Here is a 19,899-nt window from a genome sequence, read left to right on the forward strand (position 1 = left end):
TGGAACCAGCCTAGATGTCCCTCAACAGATGAGTGGATAATGAAGATGTGGTACATTTATACAATGGAGTTCTACTCAGCGGTAAAGAAAAATGAAGTTATGAAATTTGCAGAAAAATGGATGGACCTGGAAAGTATTATACTAAGTCAGGTAACCCAGGCCCAGAAAGCCAAGCACCACATGTTCTCCCTCATATGGGGATCCTAGCTACAGATGACTGGGCTTCTGTGTGAGAATGAAAATACTTAGTAGCAGAGGCCAGTAAGTTGAAAAGGAGACATAAAGGGTGGAGAAAGGAAGGGAGGAGGATACTTAATAGGTTGATATTGTATATATGTAATTACAATGATTGTAATGGGGAGGTAATATGATTGAGAATGGAATTTCAAACGGGAAAGTGTGGGGGTGGGGAGGGAGGGAATTACCATGGGATATATTTTATAATCATGGAAAATGTTAATAAAAATTAAAAAAAAAAAAGAATAAAATAAAATGGTCATTGTTGAGTTAAGCAAGCCTGATTTTAATATGCATTAAGAGGCAATGTGACAAACACAAAGCAGTTATTTAAACATGTACCTTTTACCATTGAGCAATTTTAAGGCTTAACTAAATAAATATTTATGAATATTACATGAAGCTTAGACAAATTATATTAACATTGTATACAGTGGATCTTTTATGATATGGGAGTGTTTTTAGTTTTTCTAAGAACAAAATCACAGTAGATCACTTTTTATAAGACTTAGATTATAATTTCAGTGATAATCATCCAGGAAAATCAGCTTGAAAAAAAAACAAGAACCATCTTAAAATTACAGAGTTTTAGTCATGCATAGTGATACATGCTTATTAATAGCTAAACATCATGCACTTTGTATAAATCAAATTATAATATTCTGATATCTGGAAAAGTCTGGCATTAAAGAAATTAGGGTTTATATATTTTTTAAGGCACAGGAGGCTACATAGAGTAAACTATGAGCAAAAGATCTGCTACAGAATTTAAAATAAACAAGAAATCTGTATTATGTCGTAACATTTTTCGCTTGAATATGAAGACATGAAAATTTTTATAATTTTTAAGGTTCATCAGTCAGTTTTGGAATACCATTATATACCATATATATAATGAGATTTAGCACTTTAAAGAAGTAAATAAGATGTCTATCCAAAATATAAGTCAGTTTTTGAAATTAGTTATATTTAACATACCCAAAGAATAGAGGAGCTGGATTAAACTGCCAATGAAAAAGAAGACAAGTCTCATGATAAGGAGAGGGAATGAGCATGCCAGGGCCACTTGCCACTGTAAATGACTTTCAAAGCAATTTTCAAATGTATGTTCCACTATGTGCAATTGGCTTTGCAAATAAATACCTTTAATTGTTGAGTCAAAAAGAAGTTTTTTTTAACCTCTTCCAAATAAACTTTATAAAACTATATTGAATTCCAAACATACTCAAAATTTTATGGCATAATCTATGACTATTCAAATCAATCAACTTTGTATTAAGACTGATTGTTGGATGAATTGAGAAATTACATCTTAGCATCACAACATAATTTTGTTTAGAATTTTTTTAACTATTCACCATGAAGTCAATAGTTTTCAAGTGTGTGTTAGATAAATACTGCTTAATGTTTTAAATGTGCTCTATTTACCTTAAAAATAGGAGGGGGGGAGAGTAAATAGTTCTTTTGTGAGTTTTTTTTTTTTTTGAGGCAGGGTTTCATATATAATACCTTAGGAGAGAATTAAATATTAATGTGTCAATTTTAATCTTAAGATTTAGTTAACAGGTTGACAAATAGTGGAGCCTACTTAATTTGGTTGGGTACTCTAAATTTAGTCTTTTATAACCGTTTTTATGACCAGATTAACATCAATGAGTTAAAGGAAATTTACAACATGAATACCTGAACATCCTGCTACCAGCTAGGGCCATACTTTGTTAGTCTGGTGTAATTTCTTGGCTAAATCATTTTATATCACACAAAGTCTGTAATCTGATTAAGCTATTTGTCTTTAACTTGCTAAAGCTTACTTATATTTTCATCTACATACTTTATTCATACCTTCATCTACATGCTTCTACCTTTCAATCCATGTAACCAACTTGTAACAATCTTTTCTAAAGTTTTCTTTCCAGTTTAGCCAGTTCATCTCATAACTACCAAGAAAAAAACTTTAAGTTTTATTACCATAAAACTTTTAATATGACAATTTTTCCCCTCAAAAAGCCTTTTGAAATAACTTTTAAAGATTTTTTTTAAAGAACAGATTTGACTTAGGCTATTTACCAAGAATAAACATAGATTTAGGAACTCGGTTTCTTATAGCTTTCCTGAAAATCATTAAAAAAAAGAAAAAAAAAAAAACAAGACATGAAAGCAAATTTAAACATTATTAGAAATTTTATAATTTTTTTTAAAAATTTAGTATTGACTACTTTTAAATTTAAACATGTCATGAGGCTATTGTCTGTTAGTAGTTCCATCTAAGCATTGAAAGATAGAGTAAACATAAAACAGTTACATTTTTTTTCCATAAACGTAAAAGAGTTACAAATTTCTTATAAGAGGTCCCCATAGTGACTTGGCATTCATTCATCATCATGGTGAGGAGATGATCCTGAGATTCCCTGTGCTAGCAGTTCCCTGGCTCTGCAAGGGAGGGAAGCTAAGAAAGAGCCATTGTTTTCCTAAATTCCAAGGAGAGTTTGCTCAGGGATATAGGCTGCTTTCCGATCCATTTTACTACTCTTTAAGAGTAGGAGAATCTTTGATTATTTGATTTTTTTAATGTTTGCTATCCATACTGGGATATGGTGGAATGTCATAGTTTTTTTTTTTTTTATTTTTTTTAATTAACTTCCATGATTATAAAAAATACCCCATTGTGATACCCTCCCTCCCCCCACTTACCCCTTTGAAACTCCACTCTCCACTATACCTCCTCCCCATCTCAATGAGTCTCTCTATTACTTTTGATGTCTTGATCTTCTCCTGCTCTTATGATGGTCTTATGCAGGTAGTATCAGGCAATGTGAGGCTATGGATATCTATGCCATTTTGTGTCTGGAAGAAGCATGTTTCATGGAGTCCTGCCCTTCCTTTGGCTCTTACATTCTTTCCACCACCTCTTATGCATTAGACCCTGAGACTTGGAAGGTGTGATACAGATATTGCAGTGCTGAGTACTGCGGTCATTTCTTTCCATCACCATTATACCTTCTGAGTTGTTCCAAGGTCACTGCCATCTGAAAAGAGAATATTCCCAACCAAAAGTGAGAGTAGCATTAAGATAAGGGTGTGAAGATTAACAGAAGTGCTTACTGGGAAATTTGATAAGCATAGTATATACATTTGGCCAGACAACAGCAGACGTTACACCCCTAGGGCTCATGACTACCCCTGTTTTAAGTTTTCAATATCAGGGATGTATTCCCCTGCTGGGCTCCCCCGGCAGGTAGTGCTGAAGAAGGACCAGGCCTGCTGGTTCCTCCTCAGGGGTTGAGGAGGAGGATGAGTGTTGACTGTCAGGAACACACCACCAAGCCAGGAGTCTTGTCAAAGCAGGAACTCACTTTATTGTAACAGGCAGGTGCATATATAGTATTGAGAACAAGGGTGGAGATTTTATAATGAGCTGAGATGTAAGGTACAATAGCAGACTGTGACTTTTGAAATGATTGGTTCTAAGCATGTGAGAGAGAACTCCAACTTCCTACATGGAAGTAGCAGGCCTGAGGCCATTAGGCATCCTGCTGAGTCATGGCTGGCCGGAGGAGGTCGCCAAACTTTAGCTAGGCTCAGGAAGTTCCACTAGGCCTCACATCTGGGCCTCTCAAGGCCCAACATCTCCCCCTTTTGTTTTTGTAAGAGCATTAGTCAACATGGCCCCTGTGTTAGGTTGTCCCCCTCTGGGGATCTTACCTGTCACTGGGTACCAGGTGTTTAGCTCACTGAGAACCCACTCCATGGCCTGTATTATGTTGTCTCAGTCAGTCTGAGATCTTACCCATCATCAGTCACATGGAGGGCAGAGGAGGTGGCAGTGGGTCATCTGAGGAACTTAATTCCTGAGTTGCCAGCCTGTGGTAATGTATCTCATCTTGATGGAGTTTTATTGCCTCTAGCTGCTGGTGAATGAATTGTGTAATTTTGTTAATTACACAAGGCCCAACAGTGAGGATAAGGGAAGGGAGAAGAGGTCCAAGTAGAGGGAGGAGGTAGGGTAAGAAGCCATCTAGGCCTGTCCACAGTGGTTGTCCTGGAGGTCCCACCATCTCTTCGCCAGGTCGTCTTGAAGTCTTTTGATCTTGTCTTGAACAATTTCCAATATATTGGTGGAGAAACAGCATTTTTCCTGTAAAAAGAAACATATGCTTCCCCTTTCGGTGGTTAATAGGTCTAGTCCCCTCCTGTTTTGTAGGCCTACCTCAGCCAGGGAATCAAGCTGTTGTTGGAGATCAAGGATAGTACTGGATGCTGCTTTTATGTCACTGATCAGCTGGAGAGAAAGCTTTTTGTAGAGATGGGCTGCCATGCCCATCCCGGCTCCCAGTAGTCATGCCTGTGATTACTCCAAACCCAACAAGTAAAGGTATCATTTGTACAGCTCTCTTATGTTTCCCTATAATCTAATCAAAAGAGGGTATAGGGAGGGCTTCATCTTCAGGAATGATATCTACATCTGGGATTAAGGTGGCTGGGGCACATAGGCCCATCCAATTAGTGGGCAGGAAGTCATAGGCCATCCCGCTTCTGCAAACATAAACCATTCCAGAAGGAGGGCAGCATTGAGCACTGAGCTCTGTTGTATTGAAAGTACAACAGAAAGGATGAATGTATCCCACATCTGTATTGGAATTATTAGGGGAAGGTGGGGCCCAAATGTAAGTTCAAGAAGGAGACATTGGGAAAAGCTCTATGGGGATGGGGAAGGTGGCTGAGCAATTTCTTAGGGACGTATGGACAACTGTAGTTTTATCACTGGTGATTACTGCAAGCAGCTGGGGAGGTCCAGATTGGAGGCAAAGCCAGCAATCCTTTGCAAGGGAGGGAGTTGTTTGGTTTAGTAGGGTGAAGACCATTTTAGGAACAGTCCTCAGGGGTGAGACACTCCCTGGAGAAGTGATTGTCAGTGTCCCCTTGTTGGAACAAATATTTTAGTTCTCTTGCTGGTATCCAAATGGGTCTTTTTTCATCTTGAGGGAAGACACATCCAAACCCTCTCCCTGCTGTGAAGAGTGGGTCTGGTCCTCTCAAGCCCCAGTCAATGGGTCTCTTCATTTGACCTTGATTGAGCTGTATATGACAAAGAATGACCAATGTTTTTTGAAATGGAGACACATTTTCATTTCTAGAAAAAATTAAATATTTAAGGTGAATAATGCTTTCTTTAGCTGACCATGGGGGTTAGTGATTCCCCCTTTTGTTTTTGTAATTGTGATTTAAGTGTTTGTTTATATCTTTCAACAATAGCTTGGCCTTGAGGGTTATATGGAATGCCTTTGGCATGTGTAATTTGCCACATCTGGAGGAAACGTGTAAAGCTTTTACTTACAAAGCAGGGGCCATTATCTGTTTTTTACTTGATCAGGCAGCCCAAGAGTGGCAAAACATTGAAGTATATGACTAATGGCATGTTTAGATTTCTCCCCGGCATGTGCAGATGCCCAGCAGTCACAGGAGAAAGTACCAACTGATAAGAAGATATATTTAAGTTTTCCAAAGGGGGAATAATGAGTAACATCTATTTACCAAAGATGGTTGTGGCGAAGGCCCCAAAGGTAACTCCCTGAAGTTTTTTTTATTTTTTTTTTGTGGTGGTGGGGGGGGACCTGGAGGAAGGGTTGGCAAGTCTTGCATGTCCTAATAATTTTTTAAAGATCTTTATTTGGTATTTGGGAGAATCTTTGTTTAAGGCCTCTCCAGTTGGTATGGGTTAGTCAATGAAATTGGATAGCCTCTGAGACAGTGTGACAGTGAGCCACAGAGGCCAATTGATCGGCCAAGCTGTTTTCTTCAGACAGGAAACCTGGTAAATTCTGATGGCCTCGAAGATGTTATATGAAGATGTTATATATGGTGGACTCTTTGTTTGAGTAGGGTGCGAGCCTGGATCATTAAGGGGATACAGGGTTGTAATCAAGTCTAATGTGAGCTTCAATAAGATAGGTCAATAGATTTACCACATAGAAGCTGTCAGAAAATAAGTTGAATGGCTCTTGAATGGTATGCAGGGCCAGAACAACTGCAAAAAGCTCTTACTATGCTGATCCCTCTGTTTCCTGAGAGATAGACTTGATGGGCTCAGGTTTGACTCCCGATTTAAAGGGGGGATACACAACCAGGGAAGCCCCCAAGTGTCCCCCATGTGTAATGGCAATGAGGAAGTCAGGGTTGGGTTGAGGTAGGAAAAGCCTGGGGAGTCTCCACTCCAACCTGGAAAAAGAGCTCATCCACTTATGAGGGCCATAATGGCAGTCTATGATACTCAGAAACCCTTCAAGTGCCATAGCAACCCTTACATTATTTCTTTGGTGCCAAGTGAAGTCAGTTATCTTATACGGGGTAATAATGGAGTGGGGCTCAATACCAAAGAGTCTAATGGCAGTTTCCCTTCCTTTAATGATGCAATCAGCTACTTGGTAACTTAAAGAATAGACCCTAGGGGCCCCACCGATCAAGAGGTGAATCCACTGAATAGGCTCACCCTTTTGAGCCAACAGGGCAGTGGACAGGGTCTCCCCAGGGAAAAGGTAGAGGGAAAGAGGGAGATCAGGGTCGAATCATTTGAGATTAGAGTTATCTATGTCCTCCTGGACTCTATGGAGGTGCTAGGGTTACTTGGGATGAAGGGTCAAGGCCCCTTAGTAGGTCAAACAAGGGGGATAATTCCTCAGTGGTTATAGGTATCCAGGGCCTCATCCATTTAATTTCTCCCAAGAGTTTCTGGATTTGAGGCAAGGTGTAAGAATCCTGAATAACCATGGGATTTTTTTTATAATCATGGAAAATGTTAATAAAAATTTTTAAAAAAAGATTCCTGAACATACAGTTGTGGTTTAACAGGTGAAAATGTATCTAGGGTAAGGATCAAGCCCAAGATCTTTAAGGGAGGCACAGTTTGAACTTTCTCAGGAGCTACTTTAAAGCTTTGTGTATGAAGGATAGTTAGACATAGGTGGGTAAGGTCCTGGAGTGTGGAGGAATCTAGGTACCCAAGAATAATATCATCCATGTAAGTATAAAATGGAGTATTGGGGAGATTGATAAGAGAAAAGAAAATGGATGACAGGTAGACAGGTAATATTGACAAATGGGTGAGCTATTAGCCATTCCCTGATGTAAGACAGTCCACACAAATATCCTATCTTGGCCACAAAAATTAGCAGTGGGTACAGAGAATGCAAATTTTTCCATGTATCCTGGATGGAGAGGGATAGGGAAGAAGCAATCTTTAATGTCAATGATAGTAATATGGTATATATTGGGAATAGCTGGGATCCATGGGAGTACCCTCTGGGGGGTTCCAAAGGGGATCATGAGTTCATTGGTCTTCCTTAAATCATGTAAAAATATCCAGGACCCATTAGGCTTTTTTTTTATGACAAAGACAGGAAAGTTCCAGGGACTAGTGGAGGGACGGATATGTCCAACCTCCAACTACTGATCAATAAGTATGAGGAGTTGGTATAACTTAGAAGAGGGAAGAGGCCACTGCTCAACCCATATGGGATCCCCTAGTCTCCACTGGATTTTATTTGATTAAAAAAATTCTGTTTTATTTATTTATTTGATAGGGACAGACAGAGAGAGAAAGAGGCTGATAGAGAGAGAGAGAGAATGGGTGCTCCAGGGCCTCCAGCCACTGCAAACGAACTCCAGACATGTGCTCCCCCTTGTGCATCTGGCTAACGTGGGTCCTGTTGAATCAAGCCTTGAACCAGGGTCCTTAGGCTTCACAGGCAAGAGCTTAACCATTAAGCCATCTTTCCAGTCCTCCACTGGATTTTAAATGGGGGGGGGTAGGTGCTGGGCAGTGGCCCTTAGAATTGGGAGTGTTCATTGGAGTACTTTTGACTTAGTTGCTCAAAGGGTCATCTCTATAATTTGGATGGCATTCCCTCCCTTCCTCAAACTGTTGATGATATTCTTCTTCATCTAACAAATCATTATAAAAGGCTGTATGGTCAGTAGTGATGAGAGTCTCGGCATCTCCAAGGATGTCTTATCCCAGTAAGTTAGCAGTGATCCCAGTCACCATGAGAGGGTGGACTTCTCCCCTGCCCCTACCTGGGTCAGTCCAAGGGAGCCACGTGGCAGTTTCCCAGGAGGTGGACTACCCACCAACTCCCAGTGGGGGAGGGCTGGGCACAAGCTGCCAGTAGGGTGCCACTTCCTCTTTTCTCAGGGCCTTTTGGTCCTCTCCAGTGTTGATGAGGAGTTTAAATCTTTTATTGCCAATATTTAAAATAATTTTGGGTCTAAGGCGGGGACTAGAGGGACTGTCCAATGGGCTTTGATGGTCTTTTTCCCCTTATGGGGTTGGTGGGAGCACCAGGAGGAGTTTAAAGGCTTTCACTGCATGTCAAACTTTGACTGACACTCCCTAACCCAATGAAACCCCTTCTTGCATTTAGGGCAGCAAGTGCAAAGAGCATTGGTCATCCCCCCAGTGGGCAGGGGAGGCTTTGTCTTGTTGGGGCACTCCTTTTTAAAATAGCCGTCATCCCCGCACCTAAAACATGTTTATTTCTTAGAATTTAACTGTAATGCGCAGATTGTAGTGGCCAAATCTCTCTGTTTATTTTCCTGAAGAGTGGCAGCCATGGCCCTAGCCTGATGGGAGATAATGCCAATGTCCTTTGCAGCTACAGTCCATTTACTCATGAAGTTGTCCTTGAAACCCGCACAGGTGAGGCAGTGATTGGCCTTCATCTTTTCCCAGACCAACATTTCAGTAAGCTGATCCCATAATGCCCCTGGGGGAAATTTTCTTTGGAGACAATTTTCCACCCTATCTATAAATGTAGCCAAGTCCTCAGATGGTTTTTGAGTAATACCCATGTGGGGGGGTGGATTCAGAAGGTCCCTTATCAAGCCTTTTCCATGCTGCCAAGCCCAGTGTCCTGACCTGGTTCCTATACGGGTCAGGTATAGCCGCCTGTTGAGTGCCTGTAGCATGTTGACCAGAGGTACCAGAGAGCATCCCCAAAGTTATTGGCACAGGGGGCTTTTGACTTTGGTTTCTCTCTGCCTGTGTATGGCACTCATCTTTTTAAAAGGCACACCAGTTAATGTATAGGGGACCCAACAAGGTAGCCCTGACTAGATTTTTCCAATCTTGGGTTGTACAAGGTTGATGGGCAAGTCCTTGTAACAGGGTCTCAACCCATGCAGAGTTAGGTCCATCCTCCAGCACCACCTTTTTAAGCTCCTTAACATCCTGAGCTTCCCATGGATACCAGGCAGCAGGGAGATTGCCCCCAGGATTTAGATTGAAAGGAAATAAAAAAGTAACTTTGTTTTCTGGTGGCTTGGTGGCCAAATATGAAGGAGGGGCCAAGGGGGTCCAGAAAGGATTAATCGATGGAGGAGGTGGGGGAGGTCCCCCAGAGGGCCAAGGAGCATCCTAAAAGGGATTGAGTGTGGGGTATAAGGATTCACCCTTTTCTAGGGTTTTTAAAGCTGTATCTCCAGGAGGAGTAGCCGGGTCAGGCTGTATACTATCTTTGTCTTTTTCCTCTCTCTTTTGTTTTTGTTTGGTTGGCCTTGGAGGGAAGCAGCTGTTAAGGGCTAAGATCATAGGAAGGGCCCCTAAGGGGGTTATCTGACTGTTCTCCACATGTGCCCGATGAACAAGGGCCTCCACCCTGTCCCAAGTGTCGCAATCAAAGAGATTTCCTTTCAGCAGCCATGCTGCCACCTTAAGAAGGCAACCCCAGGTCTGTCGAGCCTGATTATCAGTCAAATCAAGCCCTCTACTCTTCAGGAGTGTCCTGAGAGATTCTAAGGCAGGACTGGGTTCAGAGGCAGACTGTCCCATATTATAAAGTCGAGAGGGAAATATCCGTAAAATTAGGGAAATAGCAACCCACAGACACATGAGTATAACACAAACACAAGGACCCACAAGATAGGTAAACATGCTATAGAATTAAGTTCAGATTTAGATTCATGAAAGCCAGATGCGTCTGTGTCCTAGGGGAAAGCTCAATGATACCAAACATGGTATGGATGGGAGCAGGTCTCCTCAGCAGAGTTGCTTCATCTTCTGGGACAGAGCCCTCACTCAAATGAAGGGGCAATACGCCTTGAGTCTCCTCCAGGTCTGCCCAAATGGTTTGTCCACTAGGGAAGTATAACTGGCTCAGAAATACAAAAGCCGTGGATGCAGCATGCCAGTGAACTGAAAGTGAAAGGAAAGAGAAAGAGAACAAAGAGATGTTGACAAGGAAGTACAGGTTATAGAAGCAAAGTTTAGCACATTAAATATGAAGACTGCCTCAAAACTTATGAGGGTACACACACACACACACACACACACACACACACACACACAGTGATTGACCTCCTCAATGAGAATGCCTCTCACAGGGCACCAGTCTACCAGGTTTCTAAAGCCCCACATTGGGTGCCAAACTGCTGGGCTCACCCAGCAGGTAGTGCTGGGAAAGGACCAGGCCCGCTGGTTCCTCCCAAGGGGTTGGGGAGGAGGATGAGTGTCAATGGCCAGGAACACACCATCAAGCCAGGAGTCTCATCAAAGGAGGAACTCACTTTATTGTAACAGGCAGGTTCTTATGTAGCATTCAGAACAAGGATGGGGATTTAGGATGGGGTGGGATGTAAGGGCCAATAGAATACCACCACTTTTGAGATGATTGGTTCTAAGTCTGCATGAGAGAACTTCAAATTCCTATGTAGAAGTAGCAGGCCTGAGACCATTAGGCATCCTGCTGAGTCATGGCTGGCCAGAGGCAGGTTGCCAAACTTTACTTAGGTTCAGGAAGTTCCAATAGGCCTCACATCTGGGCCCCTCAAGGCCCAACATTCCCTTCCCATGGAGCAGGCCTCCAGTCCAATTAGAGAGCAGTTGGTTTCCCCCGTATCAGACATGCCACTATTGCACCCATTGGGTCATTTGGCCTGGTTGGCCAATAATAAGGCTTACAGTGTCCACTGATGAGTATCTTCACTGGTGATTTATCTTTCTCCCATTGAACTGCAAGCAGAATGGTTTCTTCCAGCTTTCTGTCAGCTGGTCTACATGGAGGAGGTTATCAGCTCAGTTCCAGTAAGATTTCTCAGTGGCTTTCCAGCCCAACTATGTGGAGTCTTCAGCAATAGTGTCTTACCATCTATTCCTGGTTTGAAACCAAGGGCGGCGGCAATGGCCTATAGTGTTTGGAGGGCATCAGTGATCTCCCTGGCCAACAACTCACTGGAAGATATCCCATCCCTGACACTGAAAATTTTCTAGCAACAATCTACAGCTCCTGAGTGTTACATTGTCCAAACAAGTAGGATTACATATGTTTTATTTATATCCTCTTATATTTTTATTAGCTGGTCTTCCACCTTTCCTTTACTCAATCTGTTCCCCAGACCTCATTTTAGGCCTTTTCACCCCCATTAATCTATTCTTCTAATTACATATATAATATACCATCCTATTAAGTACCCCCTTCCCTTCCTTTCTCTTCCCTTTCTATCTCTTTTATAGCTTACTGGCCTCTGCTACTGAGGTTTTTCCTTCTCATACAGAAGCCCAGTCATCTGTACCTAGTATCCACATACGAGAGAGAACACGCAATGCTTGGCCTTCTGGACCTGGGTAACCTCACTTAGTAAAATCCTTTCTGGATCCATCCATTTTCCTGCAAATTTCATAACTTCATTATTCTTTATCGCTGAGTAGAACTCCATTGTATAAATGTGCCATATCTTCATTATCCATTCATCAGTTGAGGGACAACTAGGCTGCTTCCATTTCTCAGCTATTGTGAAATGAGCAGCAATAAACATGGTAGAGCATGTACTTCCAAGGAAATGAAATGAGTCCTTAGGATATATGCCTAGGAGTGCTATAGCTGGGTCATATGGTAGATCAATTTTTAGCTGTCTTAGGAACCTCCACACTGATTTTCACAATGGCTGGACCAGATTGTATTCCCACCAACAATGTAGAAGGGTTCCTCTTTTTCCGCATCCTTGCCAGCTTTTATGGTCATTTGTTTTCATAATGGTAGCCAATCTGATAGGAGTGAGATGGAATCTCAATCTCAAAGTAGTTTCAATCTGCATTTCCCCGATGACTAGGGATGTAGAACATTTTTATAGATCCTTATACGTCACACATATTTCTTCTTTTGAGAACTCTCTATTTAGTTCCATAGCCCATTTTTAATTGGCTTATTTGATTTCATATTATTTAATTTTTTGAGTTCTTTGTATATCCTAGATATTAATCCTCTATCAGATGTATAGCTGGCAAAGATTTTTTCCCATTCTGTAGGTTGTCTCTTTGCTTTATTCACTGTGCCCTTTGTAATACAAAATCTTTGTAATTTCCTGAGGTCCCAGCAGTCAATCTGTGGCTTTATTGCCTGAACAATTGGGGTTATATTCAGAAAGTCTTTGCCAAAACCAATATTTTGAAGGGTTTCCCCTACATTTTCCTCTAGCAGTTTCAGAGTCATTAATCCATTTGGACTTAATTCTTGTGCATGGAGAGAGAGAAGAATCTATTTTCATCTTTCTACAGAGTAATATCCAGTTTTCCCAGCACCATTTGCTGAAGAAGCTGTCTTTTCTCCAATGAGTATTTTTGGAATTTTTATCAAATATCAGGTGGCTGTAGCTACTTGAACTTACCTCTGGGTCCTCTATTCTGTTCCATTGTTCTACATGTCTTCTTTCATGCCAGTACCATGCTATTTTTGCTACTATGGCTCTGTAATATAGATTATAATCAGGTATAGTGATACCACCAGCCTCATGTTTGTTGCTCACTATTATTTTAGATATTTGAGGTTTTTGTGATTCCAAATGAATGTTTGGATTGGTTTTTTCTACTTTCTTGAAGAATGCTGTTGGAAATTTGATGGGGATTGCATTAAATGTGTAGATTCCTTTTGGTAAGATTGCCATTTTCACAATATTGATTCCTCTGATCCAGGAACAAGGGTTGTTTTTCCATTTCCTAGTGCCCTCTGCAATTTCTCACTTGAGTTTTCATTTCGTAGAGATCCTTTACTTCCTTGGTTAGGTTTATTCCAAAGTATTTTATTTTCTTTGATGCAATTGTGAATGGGAGTGATTCTCTGATTTCATTCTCTGTGTGTTTGTTGTTGGCATACAGGAAAGCTACTGGGTTCTGTGTATTTATTTTGTATCCTGCTACGTGGCTGTAGGTTTTTATCAGCTCTAACAGTTTTCATGTAGAGTCTTTAGGGTCCTTTATATATAGAATCATGTCATGTGCAAATAATGATAACTTGATCTCTTTCTTTCTAATTTGTACCCCCTTTATGTGTGTTTCTTGCCTTATTGCTATGGCTAAGACTTCCAGTACTATATTAAATAAAAGTGGGGACAATGGACACCCTTGTCTTGTTCCTGGTTGTAGTGGAAATGCTTCCTGTTTTTCTCCATTTAGTAATATGTTGGCTGTAGGCTTGTCATAAATAGCCTTTATTTTATTTTATTTATTTTATTTTATTTTATGTTTTTTGTTTAAAAGGGAAAGTTTATTTGTTCAGACACCAAGCAAAATGCAAGCACTGTTATGACAAATATATGGAAATATGCAGATCAACATGAAACAGCACTTTAGTTTAAATGAAGAGAAATCTCTTTAATTCTATGACAATATACTCCCAAGAAAAATCTCTTTTTCAGCTATACATTTTGATAAAATAAAGGAAAATTATGTGAAAGTCAGTTTGTGAATTTTTCTTAAAAAACTCATCTCTGTTAATCCATGCCTGTTCAACACCATAACTAAACTTTCCAAGTAAGCACAAAAGAGGTGAAGCTGTGAGTTACCTTCTTTGCTTAAACAGTTGAGAAGATGGCATTACAGTAAACAGAGCAGGCAGACTGTTACACTGACCCTCTAGAGCAGTGGACGAAATTTCAGTCTCAGGTTGTGCTGAATGTTCATTCTTAGTATGGCACGGTTTGGTCCATGACATAAAGAAAGGTGTTCTTGGGAGTTTACAGGAAGTAGTCTGGGGTCCGCTGAGTAACATGAGGCTCTCCACGATGAGGTGCTGGGTTAAACTGAAGAAAAGAGTATTTTAAAGTGTCATCTAATTCCATGATAGCAGCCTGGTTCCCACAACGATAACAGTAATTAGGTGCACTAAAAATGGTAACTACATTTTGATCATGACACCAATTGTATCCCTCCATGACGAGCTGGTGAGCACAAGAAACCAGCATGAGACCATTGGCATGGTTAAATGTTTCTGAAATATCCTGTCCAAAAGTGTAGCCTGCACCACGTGGTGAGATACCCCATCCACCACGATCATCTGGATCTGACCATAGCAGATCACACATTGGGCCCTCATATGGCACTTCTTGTAAACAGTCCCCACTTTTATCCAGTGTATCTATGGATGGAGAGAGTCCTCCATAGAGGCAGAAAATCTGTCCATCTACTAAAGCTGTAAGTGGAAGATAATCAAATAGATCTGTAAAGTATTTCCACACATTGGCATTTCCATACTTTCGAAGACACTCATCATAAAAGCCATATAATTGGGCTGGAGAGATGGCTTAGCGGTTAAGCGCTTGCCTGTGAAGCCTAAGGACCCCGGTTCGAGGCTCGGTTCCCCAGGTCCCACGTTAGCCAGATGCACAAGGGGGCGCACGCGTCTGGAGTTCGTTTGCAGAGGCTGGAAGCCCTGGCGCGCCCATTCTCTCTCTCTCCCTCTATCTGTCTTTCTCCCTGTGTCTGTCGCTCTCAAATAAATAAAAAAATGAACAAAAAAAAAAAAAAAAAAAAGCCATATAATTGGGTAATTTGTTGACTTTCATGATTTCCTTGCAATATGGTAATGTGCTCTGGATAATGCACCTTCAAGGCCACAAGGAGAGTCACGTCTCCACAGAGTAGTAGCCTGTGTTTATGTAGTCACCCATGAGGTAGCACGTGTCTGGGGCCTTCCCGCCAGTCCTAAAGAGCTCCATAAGGTCAAGAAACTGGCCGTGCACATCGCCACAGACTGTTACTGGACACCGCACTTCCTGCACGTTTGACTCCTTCGTCAGGATCTCCTTAGCCTTCTCGCACAGTGCCTGCACTTGGTTCTCGTTTAGCTACTTGCACTTGTTCAGCTGCTCCACCCATTGGTCCAGCTCCTTGGTGAATGCCTTGTCATCCCACTCAGCAGGAGCAGCCGAAGGGTGTGGGGACTAGCAGGGAGAGTGGCATGGCTCCTGTGCACATCCAGCCCGCCACCCCCTGGCCTCCAAATAGCCTTTATTATATTGAGATATGATCCATCTCTTCCTAGTCTCTGTAGGGCTTTTATAATAAAGGGATGTTGGACTTTGTGAAATGCTTTTTCTGCGTCTAATGAGATGATCATTCGATTTTTGTCTTTCAGTCCATTTCAATAATGTATTACATTTATTGATTTGCATATGTTGAACCATCCCTGCATCTCTGGTATAATGCCCACTTGGTCTGGATAAATGAGCTTTCTGATATATTCTCATATTCTGTTTGCCAATATTTTGTTGAGAATTTTTGCATCTATGTTCATGAGGGAGATTGGTCTGTAAATTTTATTTTGTTTCTATCTTTGCCTGGTTTTGGTATCAAGGTTATGCTGCCTTAATAGAAGGAGTTTGGTAGGATTCCTTCTTTTTCTATTTTATGGAAAATCTTAAGAAGCAATGGCATTAGTTCTTCCCTGAATGTCTGGTAAAATTAAGCAGTGAATCCATCTGGGCCTGGACTTTTTTTATTTGGGAGATTTTGATAACTGCTTGGATCTCCATATTTGTTACCGGTATATTTGAGTGATTAGTCTCATGTTGATTTAATTTAGGTAGGTCATATAAATCAAGGAAATCATCCATTTCTTTCAGATTTTCATACTTAGTGGAGTATATGATTTTATATTATGTCCGTATGATTTTTTGAATTTCTCTAGTGTCTGTTGTGATGTGGCCTTTTTCATATCTAATTTTATTAATTTGTGTCTCTTCTCTCTTTCTTGTGGTCATATTTGCTAAGGGTTTATCAATTTTGTTTATCCTTTCAAAGAACCAACTTTGTTTCTTTGATTACTTTATCCTGCAAAGCTATCCATTCAAATAGATGGATAAATAAGGACATTCCATGACAAAAGCAGGCTAAAGGAGTATTTGAAGACAAAACCAGCTCTACAGAAAATACTTGAGAGAATCCTCCATGCAAAAGAGAAGGAAAAGCACACATATAAGGAACCTAGAAAGAAAAAAAAAATACTCAAATACGAGTTAAAACAAGATAGCAAAGGTAGAACCAGAACTACAAAAAAAAAAAAAAAAAAAAGGCAAACATAAATACATACCTTTCGGGCTGGAGAGATGGCTTAGCGGTTAAGCGCTTGCCTGTGAAGCCTAAGGACCCCGGTTCGAGGCTCGGTTCCCCAGGTCCCACGTTAGCCAGATGCACAAGGGGGCGCACGCGTCTGGAGTTCGTTTGCAGAGGTTGGAAGCCCTGGCGCGCCCATTCTCTCTCTCTCCCTCTATCTGTCTTTCTCTCTGTGTCTGTCACTCTCAAATAAATAAATAAAATTTAAAAAAAAAAATTAAAAAAAAATACATACCTTTCAATAATATCTCTTAATATCAATAGCCTCAATACCCCAACCAAAACACATAGGTTTGCAGACTGGGTTAAAATGTAGGACCCTATAATTTGTTGTCTCCAAGAAACTCGTCTTTCTACAAAGGATGGACAATATCTTAGGGTGAAAGGTTGGAAAAAAGTGTTTCAAGCAAATGGGCCTAGAAAACAAGCAGGGTTGCTTATCCTAATATATGACAAGGTAGACATCAGTCCAACGTTAGTCAAGAAAGATAAGGAAGGTCACCTTATATTGATGAAGGGTACACTCCAACAGGAGGACATTATAATCCTAAACATATATGCACCTAACATGGGGGCTCCCAAATTCATCAAACAAACACTATTAGAACTAAGGTCACAGATAACACCAAACACAGTTGATTTGTAGTTTGATTCCATTGTGGTCAGATAGAATGCAAGGAATTATTTCAATATTCCTGTGTTTGTTAAGATTTGCTTTGTGTCCTAATATATGGTCTATTTTAGAGAATGTTCCTTGTGCTGCTGAGCAGCATGTATATTCTGCAGCATTTGGATTAAACATCCTGTATATATCTGTTAGGTCCATTCCTTCTATGACCTCATTTAGTCCAGATGCCTCTGTTTATTTTTTTCCCAGGATGACCTGTCAGTTGAGGAAAGTGGGGTATTGAAGTCCCCCACTACCACTGTGTTTTCTGAAATGGGACAATGCCACTTATTTCTTTATCTGTATCTTTGTCATTTGCATATAGAAAGACTACTGATTTTTGTGCATTGATTTTGTATCATGTTACTTTTCTGAAGGAGTTAATCACCTTCAAGTGTTTTGGGATAGAGGCTCTCAGGTCTCTTACATCTATAATCTTGTCATCTACGAATAGTGCTAACTTGACTTTATTCTTCCCAAATTGTATTCCCTTTATTTCTTTCTCTTGTCTTATTGCTTGAGCTAGGACTTTCAGTACTATATTGAAAAACAGAGGTGAGAGTGGAAACCCCTGTATTATTCCTGATCTCAATGGGAAATCCTCCAATCTCTCCCTTAAGTATTATTTGGGCTTTAGGAGCTTGACCATGCTGATTCTCTCCAATGTTTTGATCATGAAGTGATCTTGTATTTTTTCAAAGGCCTTTTTCTGTATCTATAGAAATGATCATGTGGTTTTTGTGCTTAGCCTTTTTTCTGTGGTGTATTACATTGACAGATTTCCATATATTGAACCACCCCTGCATTGCTGGGATGAAGCCTACTTGGTCAAGGTGGATAATGGATTTGATGTATTGTTGAAATCAGTTTGCGAGTATATTGTTCAAGATCTTTTCATCTAAGTTCATCAGGGAAATAGGCCTGTAATTTTCTTTTCTTGTGGCGTCTCTGCCTAGTTTTGATATTAGGATGATAGTAGCTTCATAGAAGGAGTTGGGGAGCTTTCCTTGATCTCCAATTATGTGGCACAGTTTGAAAAAGACTGGTTTCAGTTCTTCCATGAATGTTTGATAGAATTCAGCTAAGAAGCCATTTGGTCCTGGACTCTTCTTTTTTGGGGAGGCTTTTTTTTTTTTTTTTTTTAATCAGTGTTTCAATTTCGATAGGTGTGACAGGTTTGTTTAGGAGATTAATCTGCTCTGAGTTTAGCTTTGGTAGATGGTATGTGTCTAGGAATTTATTCATTTCCTCTATATTTTACAATTTTGTAGAGTAGCAGTTTTTGAAATAAGGCCTGATTATCCTCCCAATTTCACTTATATCTGTTGTGATCTCTCCTCTTTCATTTCTAATTTGATTAATTTGCAGTGTCTCTTTTTCTTTACTTGGTCAAATTGGCCAGGGGTTTGTCAGTTTTATTTATTTTTTCAGAGAACCAGCTCTTTGTTTCATCAATTTTCTTAATTGTTTTCTTAGTTTTCTGGGATTTCCTTAGAGACCTGGGGTTGGGGCCTCGCAGCCAAGGGGTGTAACCTGGCATGCCACCATAGCTTTCACAAGGAGGGGTGAAACCAGAGATAGGCCAATCCAAGAGAAAGGGGCAATTACTGAGAAGGATTGAGGAGATGGAGAAAAGAACAGTGAAGCCAAATATGTGGCTGTGAGGGCCTGTATCAAGCAAATACGGTCTGAGGCCTTCAGAGGGTTGAATGGCAGCTTGGTGGTCCAGCCAGAGAAAAGAATGTCTTGCCACCTAACAGGACAATCAGAAGCCATCCTATCTGAGTCAGGGCACAACATGTAAGGTTCAACAGCAACCAAGAATATGGAGAACACTCTGAGACAAAGATGGTAGTTTCATTTGGGAAAAACACGAGCTACCAGGACTGGCCTTCAAGGGTGGGATTAGTCCTCTTGGGGTTGCAGATAGTAGGATTTATAGGCTCTTCAGCTGGGGGAAGGTGTGGAAGGGATGGAATTTCTTTGTTGGGGCAATAAGTCTCTGTTATTTACATTAGGTATAGGGTGAAACCAGAAGTGACCCAGTGAGAGATAGGGGGCAGTAAATCTAGATTTGGAAACTTGTTAGGCAGGGGAGGAATAATGGCTGGGCAATTTCTTGAGGAATGTGGATGACTCACTTCTCTGTTGCCCTCCTGGTGTAACTTCATTTTGTCCTGACCTAACATTCCAGCCTTTTGTTAATGATAAGAGACAAAGATTAATTTTTTCATTATGACCATAAGGACAATGAGTTCTTATGGGGGTGGAGGGGGGAGCTGTATAATGTGCTTGGTGGGTGTCTCTTCAGGGCAGGTGATGAGGAGGCAGTTTTATGGTGGCAGAGTGGTGAGATCATTAGCGCCAGTGTAGCATGTTGTTATGACTCGGTCCTGAGTGAAGCAAAGACTAGAAACTTCTCTTGTACCATCCCTGTATTGAGCTGACTTCAGAGCAGTCACTGGCAGACTCATGTTATAGAGAAGATGAGGGAGATGGGCTCTGAGCACCCTGTGAGAAGACAGAAGGGAGAATAAAGGAGCTTGTTATTTTTGTCATGTAAACCCCTTACCATCAAAGAACTAGTCAAAACCTAAGAGTCCTACCTGAGAAAACACTT

The 19,899-nt window shown here is 40.8% G+C and overlaps 1 protein-coding gene and 1 pseudogene across 7 annotated transcripts in view; one reads left to right on the forward strand and one right to left on the reverse strand.

The window, feature by feature from the left end:
- The window catches only part of Nol4 (nucleolar protein 4), a 416,619-nt gene that overhangs the window by 309,930 nt on the left and 86,790 nt on the right, over window positions 1–19,899 (forward strand). The window lies entirely within an intron of this gene.
- LOC105944648 lies at window positions 14,236–19,450 on the reverse strand (annotated as a pseudogene).

Source organism: Jaculus jaculus, chromosome 15 (assembly GCF_020740685.1).
Source record: "Jaculus jaculus isolate mJacJac1 chromosome 15, mJacJac1.mat.Y.cur, whole genome shotgun sequence".
In the NCBI taxonomy this organism is placed as follows: Eukaryota; Metazoa; Chordata; class Mammalia; order Rodentia; family Dipodidae; genus Jaculus; species Jaculus jaculus.